Source organism: Strix uralensis, chromosome 4, assembly GCF_047716275.1.
Source record: "Strix uralensis isolate ZFMK-TIS-50842 chromosome 4, bStrUra1, whole genome shotgun sequence".
Taxonomy (NCBI): Eukaryota; Metazoa; Chordata; class Aves; order Strigiformes; family Strigidae; genus Strix; species Strix uralensis.
Genome location: NC_133975.1, coordinates 42,840,447 through 42,857,878, shown reverse-complemented (window position 1 = coordinate 42,857,878; position 17,432 = coordinate 42,840,447). Strand labels below are relative to the sequence as shown.

At 37.1% G+C, this 17,432-nt stretch overlaps 1 long non-coding RNA gene across 2 annotated transcripts; it reads right to left on the bottom strand.

Annotated features, from left to right (window-relative positions):
- Positions 1-314: 314 nt before the first annotated feature.
- LOC141942130 (uncharacterized) lies at positions 315-16,357 on the bottom strand. Of its 2 annotated transcripts, none has more exons than XR_012628534.1 (4): positions 16,020-16,357; positions 13,345-14,328; positions 9,788-9,906; positions 315-584 (listed from the first exon to the last, which is right to left on the bottom strand). It is a non-coding gene; the product is annotated as an uncharacterized LOC141942130 (long non-coding RNA). The 2 variants fall into 2 exon arrangements; XR_012628535.1 differs by lacking the exon at positions 16,020-16,357 and having other exon boundaries at positions 13,345-13,387; positions 14,244-14,424.
- Between the last annotated feature and the right edge of the window lie 1,075 nt (positions 16,358-17,432).

The window sequence follows — 17,432 nt, the reverse complement described above, 5'->3', positions numbered from 1 at the left end:
AAAATGTTTTCCTAAATGTTATGGTTTATTTTGTGTGGGGTTGTTTGTTTTTTTTTTTTTTTCCCCCCTCTCTTTTTCTCCATAAAACAGTTGGAAAAGTTTTATTAATCTGGGGAATTAAATACTAAAGTTGAATGTTGCTTCTAGGAAACTCAGACACTTTGGGCATGCATGTAACTGAAAACCAAAACACATACACACACATTCTCACACGGTGTATGCTATCTCTTTTGCCTCTATGAAGAGTTGCACTGATAAGATACCAGTATCTGAAATAGTATTTCTGTACACAAATATGTCACTTTCCAACCATATATGTTTAATCTGAATTTATTTTCTGTAACCTTGCAATACTAAGATAAAACATAACCCAGTGCAAGTTTTGAGTAAGAAAAAAATAACAAAGATAAAGTTTCTTGAGGAGACTGTAGTTGTACCATCAATAGGAACAAAATTACCAGGGTGGTTCCACAGAGAAAAGAATGTCTTATTCCCCTAAGGAGGTAGCTGGAGATCAAAGAGGATCCTTATCTTCACAAAAAAGTCTCTGAGAACGCAAATGCAGGCAAGCAAGTGAAGACCACCTGAGGGAGAGAGAATAATTACATGGGTATCAAGTTATGCTGCTTGTCCTTTAAAATGATGGAAGTTACTTGAGTTCATGGGGACAGAAAGCATGAGAAAAGTCCGCAAGAAGTCCTGATAATTCTTTGCTTCATGGGTAAATAAAAACACTATGGTTTTGGAGAGGCTTGAGTTACTGTGTCACTCACTTTGTAATTCTTACCTGAATGTGCACCTGTGATGTGTTAACACTGGTTGGAATTGCCTTGCATGTGGAATTTAATAAAAGAGATAATTGTAATCCCATGGCTTCTCTGCCAGGAGAAGTACTATATAGTTCATAAAAAATTAAAGCACAGAATCCCCGGCTTGTCACAGATGGGAGTACAAATATACAGCTTTCTCTGTAACTATGACATCCTTTAAACTCAGGTAACATGATTCTTATGATGACTTTGTTTATTCCAAATCCTTTAGAGAAGCCACAGAGAATATCAGTACAGCAGATCTTAGGTCTAAAATGAATGGAACAAATTAATTTCTAGCTAATATTTAACTAGCCTGGGTTTGATCTTCTTTCACAAAGCATCTTAGTGATGAACATTTCAGCTGAAGTGATAGCATATCAATTTCTCTGGGTTTTCCAATTTTATGACTAAAAGAATAGGTTTTTCTTTCTGGGGAAAAAATTGCCCACCGTCAGTTAAAAAGCCGGCATCCTTCTTCTAGCAGGCATAAAAGCCTGCACTGAGAGAGCAAGAAAGGCCAGACCCTCTCCTATGCTTTCTAGTGTTTACTTTTCCATTCACTCTCAGTAAATGTAAATTCTTGTTTTTACATGAAAAACAGTTGTATTTGATAGGAAAATATGAAATTTTAAATACCATTGAAAATATTTTATTTTTAAGCTTATAACTGAAATTGTCAGACCAAGTGGTGAGTTTACAATGCCTTTGACTCCATTAGGCTTTCTCAATAGCATAGCTCATAACAGCGTATTATGCAATAAGCTGCTTGTGCTACAAATTAATCTGTGGGATGCAAGAGTCCAACTGTGTGGAAGTCTGTAGGATTGAGGACTAAGGTTGCTGTGTTTTCTTTATACTACTTCTGCATTCCCAGATACCCATGTTTCAGATTTATCCAGTACTTAAAATAGCATGTGGTACTCATAAATTTTGCTTTATATACCCTTGTTACTGTACAAATCTATATTGCAACACTTTAGTTTTCTATAAATAGCTATGTCCTGTGGCTCAAACAACAGATACAGTGCCTTAACGAAGATTTTTTTTTTATACCGTAAAAAAAAAGTGAAAGATGAATGATTTCAGGTTCCATCTGGTTGCTTATATTTGCTCTGTAAATAAAAATAATTCCTTCCTTTAAAATACTCTGCTTGCTGCATAAGCTTTGATTTCCTGACAAAGACTTTTCTGTATTACATTCTTCCTGTGTTTTTCAGTGGGTTCTCTAGATGATCCATGAGATAGAACAATAAAAAGGGTGAGGGTCATGTCTCCTCTTCTTTAAAAAAAAGGAAATCAGTGATGGAAAAAATACAGACATATGTGCCAGAATATGTCAAAGATGTGCTATGTGAGAAATTGTCCATAATTCATCAGGAAATGTTATAACAAAGGATATATATGTACTGCTTTTAGCTCCACTGATAGCTCCACAGGTAAACTCTGATTAACAGTTTCCTTGTACTGGGCTGAAGCAGACAGGATTTGTAGACTTCCTGCCTGGAATGTGCAACAGGACTGGAACCTATAAAGAGGATAAAAACTCTGCAGAGCAATTGCCTGCTAGTCCCTGTTGTTTTTCATTTCACATTGTATAATTTAAACAATCTCAAGTGTGTTTTCTGAAACAATGTTTGCAGTTCAGTTGTAGTTATGTCTGGGGTAGCTTAAAGGATTCCCCTGTAGACCTTCTTGCTTGTCTTTCGCTACATTTGCCTGGATTAAGAAAATGTTGCACTCACTTTAGTCTCTTACTTTTCGTTGGCAGGCGTTTGGGTTTTTTTGAGGAAAACAAGCAACAAAGCAAACCATAATTCTTACAGGCGCTTTTTTTTTTTTTTTTTTTTTTTTTTTTGTGGTAACAAAATCTCAATTTAATTGCGTGTTTTAAAATACAGTTTAGTTGCTGAGAAATATTTGGTTTTGTTGCAGGGCAGACTTGGTCTGCCTTCTACAAACTCCGATGGAGAGGTCAGACTCTCAACTGGTGCAAAGGGAAGTGCTTCACTGAATTCCATAGGGCTTTCCTCACTAACTCCAATATCGCCTACCTCCTGTCTTGGGTATTACAATGAAAGTACCAAAAAAAAAAAAAAAAAATCTCAACATGTTTTTTCCTCCCCCCCAGCTCCTATACTTGCTGCAATAGAAATAAATCTAAACCCCTTTTTAAGCAGGGTCACCTAAGTTCCTCAATAGAAGATAATAAAATCCTTTTCAGGCTTATTCCAATATAACTAGTGCAAAACTTCTTCCTAAATGATCAAGCTCTGTTCTACTTCTACAGAGATGGGAATATAGGCTGATAACTGTGGAGACTTGAAAGGAGAATTTTTCTTGAAGTAGATGAAGAAGTTAACTAAAACTGTGCAAAAAATGTTCCATTGTTTTAATTATCTCTGTGGTTTGGTGGTAGATATTGTCAGAAGTTCAGCAGAAACTCTGCACTAGGCAATTTTCTTCACATCATACAGTATATCTGGAAATTTGTCCTGTTTTTTAAATTATTTTTAACCAGTGCCTGAGAGTTGTCTTGGAGATGTGAAAACATGGGTTATCTATTCAAGTTTTCAGCTAGGTAGGCCTACACTGCACTGATTACATATGTTTGCTTTTGTTGTGTTAATCCTGCTAGTCATTGCGTGCAGAATTTAAGGTTCCTGTCCTAACTTTCCTCTCCTCCAGACAGCATGGATTAACAAATTAGAAAGCATGGATTAACAAGTAAGAATGCGCAAGCACATCTCTTGTTTAGGCAGATAATCAGTCCTACTGTGAACTAGCTGGACAGTTTAGATGTTACTCTGTAGGCTGCAGTGTGTATATCTCAGTACTTCTGAGAGACTGGAGGTAGTTATTCTGCTCTTGGAGATATATACCAGTGCTGCTTCTTTTGCCTTTTCTGTGGAAGTTATTTTTGGTTATTTTTCTTTCACTGCACTAGGAAGAACATAGATATGAAATTTCAGCTGAGATGCCTGAAAGCTGAATTCTACATATCTAAATGCACGGCTAAATTACACAGTGGATGGATAGAAATTTTCATTAGAAATGAAATCTTCTAGAGGTCCTTCTGACACAAGATATAAGAATATTTTGAAGCTAAATATTGTGATCTGGAGTGCAACTGTGCCATGCAGAATTATGTTTTGGCTGATGGTTTTTGACAGAAAATTGTGCTGAAGGCTGTAAGATCAATCTTGTTGGTCTGTGCAGTGGAAATGTTCCTCTCAGCGCTGCTGTCTTCCCTGGTTCTCAAGACAAAAGGCAGAAGGAACTTGGGAGTGTCTTAATGACTGTTCAGAGGTTACTGTATGTTGTGTACATATACACACACCTATACACACTTTTTATCAACAAATTCTTGCATGAATTTTCAATACTATGGTACCAGAATACATGTTATAGTCATGTGTGCATGTCCTTACTTCCATGTCCTTTCTACCTTTGACGTTTTTCATTATTGCAATATGCAGTTAGGAGTGGTAGACCAGTGAGACCAAATGCCTTCTGTTCTCTGTTTTAGCTTTCCTTTGCTTCCAGTTGCAATTCAATGTACAGTATGTTTTCTTACATCAACTGTGATACAGAAATATTCAAGAGTCCTTTTTTTTGTGGGGTGTATTGTGTGGTGTCTGTATATTATCAACTATAACTGCAGTACCAAGGGGCTACCAACTAAGGGAAGTTCTTAAGGCAGTTCACAGATTGTAATTACTGAAAATAAAATGAGTTGTGTTTTGTAATTTTTCACCTTGGGTTTTGATGTACCCAGAATCATTTGTCCTATTTACAGAAATGTCCAATATTAACTTTAGAATTGTCAATGACAGAAAATCAACTGTTTGTTTAGGAAACCATTCTAAAAGTCTTTGCTCTTAAATGTCTGGATCACTGGGTCTAGTGATGCTTTTTTCATATTGTGTTGTAGAGTTGCCTGTCAAGGGTGCCTTCCACTTTTTATTTGGTCTTTTCCTTAACTAGTTTTTTGATTGTTCTCCTGGCATCTTTTGTCATGTCTGTTTTCTGGTACTGGAATTGTTTCTTGTGGGTCACTATGAACCCCTTCTAATTTGTGAACTTTCACGCTGTAAAATATGTTATTCCAGTACTGATCACATTGTAAAAGTTACCTCACTACTCTGACTTGCTTCTTTTGCTTGCACACAGACTGCATTAATCTTATGGTGCAGACTGGTCAGTCTTACTGTCTGATGGAAGGCGTTGGTGTCTCCTTCACAACTGGTCTGCTTGGGCTATATTTTTAAGGAGTTAAGTATTTAGCTATAACCACATGATTAATAAAGTTAGTACAATCATTCATGTGCTTAAACATCTACAGGATCTGGGCATTAGCTATACTCTCCTCTGAAGAATATAGCTTTGTATTATTTCAAATATTATACTCCTTTTTTTTTTCCTTTAAGTGCAGTTTTTGTTTCTAGCTTTTTTCTCTTCCACTTTTAGTCATAAATGCCTTCACCAGATTCTCCTTGACCCTCAGCATTTTTCATTTATGGGCTTTCTAGTTTCTCCTTGACTAATCATCTTGTATTTTTTTAATAGCCTGAAGAACTTTAGCCAAAATGCCATTTTTAATCTCATTTTCTGTTTCCAGCATGCATTCTACTAATCCTCTTTTCTTATACTACTTGCAATTAATGTATCCCATTAGTGTCCTAGAGTATCAATGTTTCATTTGCTCAAAGGATTAATGTTGAAAAATGTATTAGCACTAATACATAGTAAATGAGAGGGATTCCACTTATGCATTTGACTTCAGCATGCTCACTGGAAACAAGGATGCTGGCTTCACCTGGAGTCTGAACTAGAATGAGGATAAAATACAGACTAGGACTGTTTCTTAATAGATGGATTCTCTCAAACATTCATTAAAACTCATTTCCAATAGTAGGCAATATTTTCCTGGACTTTGTTGAGAACCCTCTTGTGCATTGCACGCTTTATGGTGATAGTCTTTGTCAAATCAGCCTGCAGAAGTAGAAGTTAACTAATTGTTGAAATACTGTGTTGAATTAGCTTTATAGCTATAGTTTTGAGAGGAAGGAAGAGTACAAAAATAGCTTTCTGGTGTCTTTGGACTTCTTCAGTTCTGGCTAGTCCCTGATAGGAATAAAATGAGTCTTCAGAAGGATAATGCTGTTTTGCTTAGGAAGAACTCTTTGCCGTGGAGAGGTCAGGTAGCCAGAGTGCATCCTAGTCCAGGCAGGTTTGAGTCAGCTTGGTACCTTCTTGGGAACTATATTAGAAGATGTCAGAGTAATTTCTGTTTCCTGGCCTAGACTGAATATGTATACACTAGTTGTCACATGACTTCTGTTGATCTAACAGATATTTTGGATGCCAGTAGAAAAAAATAAATTGGCTTAATCTGTGCTTGTGAGTGTTTTACCTGTGGCCATTATAGTGTCCCAACCCACAAGGACAACACGCTATTTGGGAAGTTGCTGTTTATTTGCTGGGCTAACCAAAGACTGAAGTGTAAGGAGTTTCACTACGCATTGGTTTATATTTATGTTGCAGGAAGGTCTTGAAAGTGATATGTTCTTTGTTATGCTTTGGTGCTGACAGATTCAGTGTCTTTTATGACGGAAGCAGGTCCTACTCTTGGTATTGGCCTGAACTTTGCCAGAGTTTAAGTGACATTTCACTGCCATTACTGGACCCTGTTGATCTATATGGGAGTGCAATTCCAGTTTCATAAGCTGTTGAGTTTACAATCAATTATAAATGAAATTAACTTGAACTGCATGAATTTTGCTAACAATTTGCTCAGTTTTGTACTTGTATATTTCTGAAAGATAAGCTTCCTAATTAAAATATGGACTGTATTTCATTCCTGCATACCATATATGCATGGGAAAGAATGAAGATCCAGGGAACCACAAGCTGGTCAGCCTTAATCCCGGGGAATAAGACGGCTCAGGGGAAATACTATTGTTATATATAAATACCTGATGGGAGTGAATAAATAAAGTACAGCCAGGCTCTTCTTACTTTTGCCCAGTGACAGAACAAGAGACAATGGACACAAACTGAAATACAGGAAATTAATAAGAAAAAACTTTTTTACTGTGAAAGTGATCAACCATTGGAGCAAATTGCCCAGCTGGTGTAGTCTCCATCCTTGGAGATATTAAAACCACATCTGTATGCAGTCCTGAGCAGCCAACCCTGGTTTGAACAGGCGTTGTTAGAATAGATGAGTAGATGATCTCCAGCTGACCCTTTCAAGCTTGGTGATTTCATAATTGTTCCTAGGATGTGGACCGGACATTTGAGTTTGATTTTATAATTGATGAATCCTTAAAATAAATAAGTAGATTAGCAAGCATTAATGGAAACATTGGGAATCAAGCTCCTGGTTTTGTAATAACATTCTGTGACGGATGAGAGCCCTGTGCATCAGGATGATTTTGTCATTGTTTCTGTTGCCTGCATTGTCTATTTTAGATTGGAAATAGGAAATAGTTGCTTCATTTTGTTGCATGCCTCTTTCTGCAAGACTTTTAACATCAATTTTCTCAAAAAACCCCTAAATCGCCACTAGAGTATTTGAGAGTCTTGCTCTTCAGTGGTCATGAATGGTCTGTTCAATGTCTTTACAAAGAGTAAGTTGCTTACTGTTGAAGATATGGTGAATGTCAGACAGCAGATACCCATAACATTTTGAAGACAGTTGAAACTGTGTCCAAAAAGAGTTCTGTCAGGGTCCGAATTGTGTTTTAGCCTTAAACCTTTATTCTTACATATGAGGATTCAGAGTGGCCAGATAGACAGTTTCAACCGTAACACCCACATACAAAATGATCTAATCCTGCAAGCCAGTTAAGGTGGTATAAGTAGTAGAGCTGGATGGAAAATGACAATATGAAAGTGAGATTATGAAAATTAGGTGGTAGATCAGAAAAGCAGCTTCGATTTTTAAATGGTTATTGATGTTATTAATTGATGTTTGGATCTTTTATCAGCTAGCATTGTTGAGAAAAATGTACCCCTCTGTCATGCAGATGTATTGTTGCCATCACTAAGGATATTAAAAAGTACCTGCATTGAGGAAGGATGAATTCAGAGGAAGATTGAAAGGTACTTATTCTCCCAAAGTTTATATACGTCTTATGCTTACACGCTTTCAAAAATGTTCATTGGCTTCAGTGATAAACTCACAAAGCATGAAAGAATGGCCATAAGTGTTTCATTCTCTGAGATTGAAAGCTGAGGTGGTTGCCTCTGTTCAACTATTAGCTAAACTGATAAGGCATGTGATGGGGCTATTCGTTCTTTTCTGTCAGTTACTAACACTTAATGCTTTGCCCTGTTTACAAATATTTATTGCAAAATTGTTTCTTAAACTTGAGATAGACAAGAAATTTACTCTTCAATAAATGCCATGATATATAATTTTGGGGAGCAGATTCTCAGAAAGCTTTAGTTATTGTGTCTGGTTGGATTTCAGGGGCAAATACCACATTCCATATGTTGGGAATTTGGACTTTTCTTAGTATTCTACACACTATGTGAGTGAATTCCAAGCCCTTCCATCCACAGATCTTGAAGTTGGCTTGGGTGTGCAAATGTTGCATCTGGATCCCCTTCAGAACCAGGACATCACATGTTGCAGGAATACAAAATATTCTAGATAATATTGTTGAATATTTTTGTAGATGAGTCTTTGTTCTGTCAGTCTTTCAGCTAGTTATATTAGTGAGTTCATCTTTTATCTTGCAAAGTGACTTGCTGTATGAATTTATCCACATTGCTTAATGAGAAATAATTTTAAGCCAACCTTAATGTGCAGCTTGTTACAGATCTTACAGTTACCGCTAATTATCTGATACAAAGTTAGTGCTAAATTTATGGTTGTTGATGCAAGCTCTTAACTGGGTGTTAAGACAATGTCATTTCATATAGTTCAAGTAGTGGTTTGTTGACATTAGGAAATAACTGAAACAATTTGGAGGTCACTTTTAATGGTCAATTGTTGTCTTTTGTCTTAACTTATTCCTTGAATATGATTTGACATAATTTTCCGAAACATTACAATATCCTTAAATCACCATGATTGTTCTTGTTACCACTATTGTCCAATTAGCAATTGATTATTTTTTTCCTTCAACATGTTAAATGCCCCAGTTTTAGGCATTTAGGACTTCTGTTGCTTCTCTCATTTCTGCTTTCATTTTTCTCTCCCTCTGGTCAAACTTCTTTTGTAATATCTGCTTTGAATATAGCCCTTTGTGGCTTGCATATAGCCTAAATTCAACACAATCCCCGTGGCATTCAAAAGATCCTAGCTTTGATTTTTGGCCTGTTGCATTCTTCCCATGAAACCCTGAGACTGTTGCACATACATCACTGCTATATGTTTGCTTACCAGGACCCTGCTATCACATTCCGATGTTTTCCAAACACCAATTTCAGATCTTTTCCTTAGAGAATCCCGCAGAAACAGCATGTCTTACCACACTCGCTAAATTGCACAGCTATTTCAAAGACCTTGCAGGACTTAAAAGTACCTGCTATCATTATGCTTCAGTGACAAATTAGAGTCCTTACTGACATCTTTTCAAATGTCTCTAGCAGGACAACCCTGGGGACACTTCAGTCAGTGGCTTCCCTTTGAACAAGGTTCCCTCATGATTGATTTGAAGACATCAGGGAAACGAGAAAGAATGGGAATTGTGTCTCTTTTTTTCTGAGTGTCAGGTAAAGAAAAAAAGAGAGATTAAGGAAGAAATGGTGAAATATAGGTACCGAACTCCAAATGTGTAATCCTGGAAACCCCTAAACTCAGTTCTTGACTAACCCTGGAAGCACAAAATCTGAATAGAAGCTTCAGTGGTAACTTCACTTCTTTTTTATTTGTGAGAACATTCTAGCATACATTTTTCCTTACTTGGAATATCCAAAAAGCCTGGAAAATTTTAATAGTAATCAAAGTTTATATTACTTACAGTCCTCATCAAGTGGTGGCTGCTTGTTCTTGATCCTGTATAACTGTTACTTGCTCATCTTGTGATTGTGCTTTTAGGTTTATTAAATCCATGAACAGGTATAAATTGTGACAATATAGCTGCAAAATTAAGGAAAAAGAAAAATGAGTTAGTGAGAAATGAATTACACTCCCCCATTCAATAACTGTTTTTACATTCTGCAGACAAAAGCAATCCCAGTCCCATATGTTGCATCTATATAAAGCTTTTGCAGGCTTTTTCACCTTAAAGATTTAGTGAGGCTTCATAGTTCCAGAATAGTTCCCAACCTAGCAGGTAGTGCACTCTGCTGGGGAAGGGTTGTACGGGTTTTGACCAAAACAAAGTTTTGATCTCAGTACAGAAGTGGAAGGAGCTGCCCTTATTTCTAAAATGATGTGTGATATCCCTTTGCTTAATCCCTGAGTGACCAAGTGTAGGAGATTCTCTTCAGGGAACAAGTACTAGGTTGGGAACACTTTAAGTGGAGGAAGGAACTGACTGGTGGGCAAGAAGTAATGTACCAAACCAGGAGAAGTAAGGGATTGAAGTATTCTTACTGATTTTTTTTTAGTTCATGCTTTTTGTACTGGCTGTTGGGTTCCTATTTAGGATGTCTGTTTCTGTATACTGTATAGGGAGCCTGACATGGAGTTTCAGAGTGCTTAATGCTTACATAGAAATGCTGCAAGAATTCATCTTCACGGTGCTTAAATTGTTTTCTGGACCTTGCTGCAAAGGGGTGTATAGTAAAAACACTTACTTCCCTGACATGCTACCTTTATCAAGTGCTTCCAGGAAGTGGGACGATGCAAGCCTAAATTAAATTTGTCATTTATTTCTAATGCTATATTAAAAGCTTGTATTGACCTTCTGTACAAGGACTGATATTTAAAGGGAAAACTAAACAGTTAATGGCACTACTAAATTATCTAATATGGAAAGATAATGGTTTGTATTATCTGCAATCTTGATTACAGGAAAGGAGGGGTAGTTCCAACATTTTGTATCTATCTACAATAAGAAGAAAACTCCATTTTTCCCCCCATTTTTTTTCCGCTAAAGGAGAGGTGACTTTTTTTTTTTTTTTGTTCTGAAACTCTGTAGTCCTTTCTCTACCTGTCAACATTGATCAGAATTATTTTATGGTAACCCTTGTATCAGCAGTTACAAATGAGGTCAGTACGCTTCTGTGTTTCTTCCTTATACATACAGTGGCAGACAGAAGTATCTGATAGAGAATTTAGATTTCCAGGCAAAGTGATAACAGTACATAGCAGACTTTTATTTGTAAATATGAATCTAAGCCAGAGAATTTGTTCAGTGTTGGCCTAGTAAGTTTGTGTCAGAATCAGTGTTGCACCCAGATCTCTTCAGTCTGACCATATTACTTTTGTTGCAATATTTTTTCCTCTCTTACTTAAGATGCAGATGTGTATGCATGCACACGTACACACATATATGCGTAGTCATGCTTGCATTTGAAGAACAACACAATTCCCAAGACATTTGATCAGAAAGGCAAAAAAAGTATTCCTACTGGTATATAGTTTTTGAATGAGACTGGCGTGGAGTAAACAGACATAACAACCTGACTGCTCAAGCTCATTCTCTGTAGTGTGTAGCTGTTTCTTGACCCCTGTGAAAAAATTGCATGCCTACTGAACTTGATAGTTGTTTTAGCTGTAAGAAAGCATGGCCACTGGTTTGTGTAGCACAGAACCTTTTCTCAGTTGTGGAAGGGATGAGAATCAGAAGACACATCGACCTTTGCGTTCACAGTTCAAATGTTACAACTATTGAGACTGGTTTGTTTTCGTCTTAAATTTATGTACAGGAATTATGTTTTCTGGTTGATTTGTAATTATTTATTTTCCAGGTGCTGGTAATTTACCCTGGAAGCCTGTTCTCCCACCTTAGTTAAGTTCCACTATAAATAGTCGATATTTTGTTAGGTAGGGATAAATAAACAAATCTATTCATGAAGTCTTTTAATATCAAAATCATCTATTTAAAAAGCTACATTTATTACCTGCATGCTTTTAACTTATTGCTTAGGACAGTTTCATGTCAGAGAAATCAACCAAGAGCACATGAAAATGTTTATAGGATTATATATAATGCTTATAGAATGCAATAATGTGGTACTTACATTCCTGTAAAAGTTAAAGATTATACACAAGTTTTTAAGTTCTTCATACCTAGGCGGCTGGTAGATATAAATTCTTTCAGTTTTTGGCAATGTGGTTTGATCTTTGGGATGAATGTGGTGTAAATAGTTGTCAAGAAGGAGGTCAAGAAGTTCCCATGTCCTGCTGTATCATCACCGTATACAGAATCTTCTCTACTGTCAGTTATTCAACATTGTGGGAAACTCTCCTGTACGTTTTAATACCTTTCCAAAGCCACACTTAACAAATCTGATTCTTCTTTCCTCCAGCCCGTTTGTTAATGACCTAACCAAGCTGCAGGATTGTGTCTTCTCCATGGATGTTTTCAATTGTATTTTTCCAATGGTCAGATCAGAACTTGACTCTATGTGTTAATGGTTTGCCCTAACGGGTTTAAAGACCTGGATGAGCAATAGCAGCCGTTCTGCTAGATGTAGGAAAAGTGAACCAAATATAAACCTTTTCTCTTTCTTTTCCATTTTAGGTTGGTGGAACAGGGTGTGATATGTAGCTTCTGTTCTGTAACTGACGTGGACTTTGCAGTCGTAACTCTGGCAACCACAACCATAGTCTGAAGTGGCTTAATGTGAGCTGGATGCAGGGAAAGAGGAAGAGGTGCTAGGAAGCTGCAAGCATTCTCCTCTTTACAGGAAAGAGGGACCCAAACTCTCCTAGTATTCCAAAATAACCATGACCTTCATTTACAATAGTTCCTGAAGTCCTTAGAAGCCTGAATTTTGGACATTGTCCTACATTATTACAGATGCAATCAGGCATTGGTGTTAATACTTCAGATGTGTGTGAAGAGTAATTTGGTCAGAATGAAACAAACATCCTTGATTACATGATCTGAATACATTTGAATAAAGATAGTCTAACTTTGCAGTGTAGTTATAGCACAAGAATCTTAGTATCTGTACAGCACTAAAAATGCTATTTTTCAAATAAGGTAAAGCTTGAGGTTGAAAGATCTCTCGCTTATTTCTAATTTACATCCATATGCCTTCCTGACTCTTACAATAACTGTATTCCGCCATCCCCGTGTCTCTCTTGTAATTTATTTACCTGGGGAATACCGCGTCTCTCTTGTAATTTATTTACCTGGGGAATATCTGCTTTTAGATGCAGCATCTGGTTTTCAGTGATTTCCTGATCTTAGCCAGCTGAATTGACTGAACCAGGAGGTCAAGTCTGTTGCCTGAGGTCACACATTGAATGAATGCCTGCACTTAGATTTACAGTTAGATCTGGAATATTCCCTCTTGGTTCTTTGCTGTTTGCAATAAATACTTGTTTTAAAATGTCATGTGTATTTGGGAATAATCAAGCTGTATTATATGCAAGCAGAAAATTAATAATGGTACTTACCCTGTACATACATAGTTCTTGCAAATGTTATCTGTCAAAGCAACTAGAAAGCAGAAAAAGGGTATTTTACAGTTACAAAACATAAACATACCTATAGTAGTAAAAAAAGACCATCAACTGCTAAATGAGAAGATGCTTTTTTTTTTTTTTTAAATTGGATAATTATTTGTGTTAATGGCAAATTTAGCAAATGCTATTTCCTTTAATGGTAATCAGGTGAGAATAAAATGTGTTCTTTACCCCTCTTCTCAATAATAAATTACACTGTGTGCATCTTCATAAGAATCTGCATTACAGGACCTTGGACCGCTGTGTAGCATTTTCCTGATATTCTGCTTGCAAAATGATTTTTTAAAATTAATCTTTATATAAGAAGTTGTGTATCAGGACTTAGAGAAATTCAGTCTTGACATGATTGTATTGCAAAGCGTTAGTCGTGATTAAGGACATGGAAAAATGAGTGTATAGTTCACGGATATGAAAAAGTTTGTCATAGATGAAATATAATTTGTAAAGATTTTTTTCTTGTTTCTTCTGTGAGCAAAATAAAAATGTGTGTCTACAGAGATGCTTTATTCAATTTGTCAAAAAGCCATTGATATTGTCAACGGGACTTTTTATGTCTCAACTCAAGCAAATTCTGAAATACTGTTTCAAACTAAAAACTGAAATATTTCTGACTGTTCTGAATTTTTCTGGTTGAAAAGTACTGCCATAGTTTTGTACAGTTATAACTGCAGTTTCTAGATGGAAACAGTTCATCTGAAAAAAGACTGCCTTTTCTGGCTACTGTGAAGTTGGATGGTCATAAAGCACCTAGGAGAGTAGTTGAAATGACAATCCAGTCTAAATGGAGTAGGAATAATTATGCTCCCAAGTATTCTTGAAATGAACCTCACAGTCGGTCAGCAATAGCAGTTATCCATAATAGTACTTTAAACAGCTCCTGGGAATGTTAACAAGTCCTCTCCCATCATGCAGAGGCTGAAAGAGGAAAGAAGCTGGATCAGTCAGGAAAAGAGACATAATTCAATGAAAATAGCAGAAAGCCTCGACAGGAATTATTTTGACCCATGACACTTTTTTATTTCCTTTACTTTCTGACCTTATTTCTGGAGATAATAAAGGGACCCTTAGAAGACATGTAGGAGAAGTTTTATCTTTTCTCAGCTGTGGAAACAGTGTCATGTTAGGAGTCTTATAAACACAGACAGAGAGGCTGGAATGATCTGGCAAAGACCTAGGTATTTGTGAATCGAGAGGGGGTTTTTTTGAAGAACCCACTGTCTTGTTTCATGGAGGTCTGGCCAGAAAATAAAATTGTTCATGTTTTGGTGCTCCCTGTTTTCTCCACAAAATGTCCCCAGGAAGGATAAGAGCACTCTCCTTTACTGTAGCGTCCCAAGAACGTGTTAGTAGAGAGCAAGGAATGAGATCCCAACAGGTGGACAAGATATGGCAGAGAAGGGACAGGAAAAACAAAGGCAGGGGTCTGGAATTGATGGCAAGGGGATATGTGCAGCCTGTGAGGCAGAAACCAGCTGTTTCTCTGGGCTAGCATTTGGAATAAATAGGTGTTGAATTTGAAGGCTGTTCAGGCCATCTTTTATCCTATGAAGTACATGGAGGAAAGCTGTTTTTCCTACTGCACTTAATCTGACCATGGGTGCTCTGACAGTATATGTTTTTACTGTGGTTCTGCTGAAGGACTGCAGCATGAAACAAAGCATTGCAGTTGGTAGTTAATTTCCTTGCAAGGATTTAAAATGCAAAAAAGAATGAGTCTGAAAAAGTTACAGCCATGTTATTGATAGAGTAGTTAAACTACTTAGGAAAAGACTTAAAAATCTGTATTTAAGTGAGGGAAAAGTTTTTTTTCTTGGTCTCAGTATTGTTTAGAAGATAGGATTTTTTCAACACATCAATAATTTATAAAATCTTTCCAATTACTGTAGATAGACTTACATATTATCAGTTTACTGAAAATGCTTGAAGAAGGGCATTTAGTAAAAAGAGAGCTAGTGCTTAAGGTAGAAGGTAGTCAGCTGAAGAATTATTAGGTCATTCAGAAGAGAAATACAGGTTTTCCCTGTATCTTCATTTGCACACAACTTGGAAATATTTACATCCTCTTTACATCATCGTGTTTCAACTCTGCTATCCAGCAAAGTCAGGAGATACTTAGTTCTACTTCTTGTGTGGATAAAGCTGGAAGTGAGATAGACATAATAAAAAGTAAGGAGCAGAACAAATAAATGATTGCTGTTAGTTAAAATGACAGTCAAATTATGAAAAACTACAGTATTCAGATACTTAAAACAGGTTTTGAAAAAGATGTTTTAAATGTATAAAAATGTTGCATTATTTTGAAGTATGAACAGACTTTGACCTTTTTAAAAATTAAACTTCTAGTAAATACAGTATATGGGTTCAAATGCTGTATCTGTCCTTATACAAAATAGTTTTTATTGGCATTTTTGTAAAGCTCCTTTCAAAGGTGTATTTTTCAATTGCAGCTTTTTTAAGGTTGCTCCAAGTTTTGGACTGCATACACCAAGCTTTCCATACAAAGTTTGTTTAAAAAGAAGGCTCTTTCTTTGCTGCTTCAGATGCACAAAAATCATATGCTATGTATATACTTTGGAGGAATGCCAGGAGTGGTTGGATGTGCCTACCTGTAGTGAACACGTGCTTTATGAGTAAAGCTTACACAGGAATACCAAGCTCTTGCTGGGCAGTGATGTACTGCTTAAATGAAGTACAGCAGAGACCAGTGCAGGCTGCAAAATCTACTTGAAAAATGGAAAAAGATTAGTTAGCTTTCTGTTATCATGACTACAATGACAGCAGGCATGAATTAGCTTTTGGTTATGTTGGCGAAAACTGGTCCTGTAACTTAGAGCATAACCAAGCCCTAATGAACTCTCCCAGACCCTCTCTTTTCTTAGAGGTACGATCTGTCTTGAAGTAGTCATAGCTCAGCTGAAAACCTTTTACGGTGTTTGCTATGAAGTGTAAGTGGTTCTAGAAGTGTCTAATGCTGCTAGACTCAACAAGTCGGAGAGCCTTGATTTTTTTTCCTGCAGTGCGATGTTGCGTTGGTATATTTCCACGTATTTGTTAATGAGCAGATTGTACCAACTGAAACATGCCTGTTGTCATAAAATACAGAGTAAAAGCTCTGGGTACAGATGTACAAATGTTTCACTGTTCTGCATAATATTAGTAAATAGAAGGATCATATCTTTCCTTCTCATTGTCTGCTTTTTGAAACGTTATTCTTATCCCTCTATCTTCTCATTTTGAAGCCTTGTGAAATAGTGCGTACTAGTACTTTTTCCCTTTAACATCCTTTACACTCTCAATACAGTAAGAGGGTGTGCTTATGAGACCTGGGATTTTTTGGCATTTTTTGCAGCACACTCAATATTGTAATGCTGTGCTTTGAATAGTCAAAAGTTATTGTTTCTTCAAGCTGTTACAAGACTAAACGTGTACTCCAAGCTTGCTATGATGTGGTGGTTTGACCTTGGCTAAATGCCAGGTACCCACCAAGACACTCTATCACTTCCCCCTCCTTCCCATTTTTTTTCTCAACAGGGCAAAGAGGGGAAAGAAAATAAGATAGGGAAAAAAACCCAACCCTTGTGGATAAAACAAAAGCAGTTTTAATATAAGCAAAGCGAAGCAAAGGTCTGCGCGCAGAAGCAAAAGAAGAAAACCGATTTATTCTCTACTTCCCATCGGCAGGCGCTGTCGGGCCTTCTCAGGAAGCAGGGCTCCAATACGCGTAGTGGTTGCCTCGGAGGATCAAGGGTGACCCCACCCCCTTCCTCCTTTCTCCCAGCTTTATACTGAGCAGACGTCATATGGTATGGAATATCCCTTTGGTCAGTTCGGGTCAGCTGTCCTGGTTGTGTCCCCCCCAAGATCTTGCCCACCCCGTCCCACTGGGGGTGGGGAAATGTCAGAAAGAGCCTTGGTGCTGTGTAAGCACTACTCAGCAGTAGCCACAACACCAGTGTGCTATCAACACCCTGCCAGCTCCCAACATAAAACACAGCACCATGAGGGCTGCTATAGGGGAA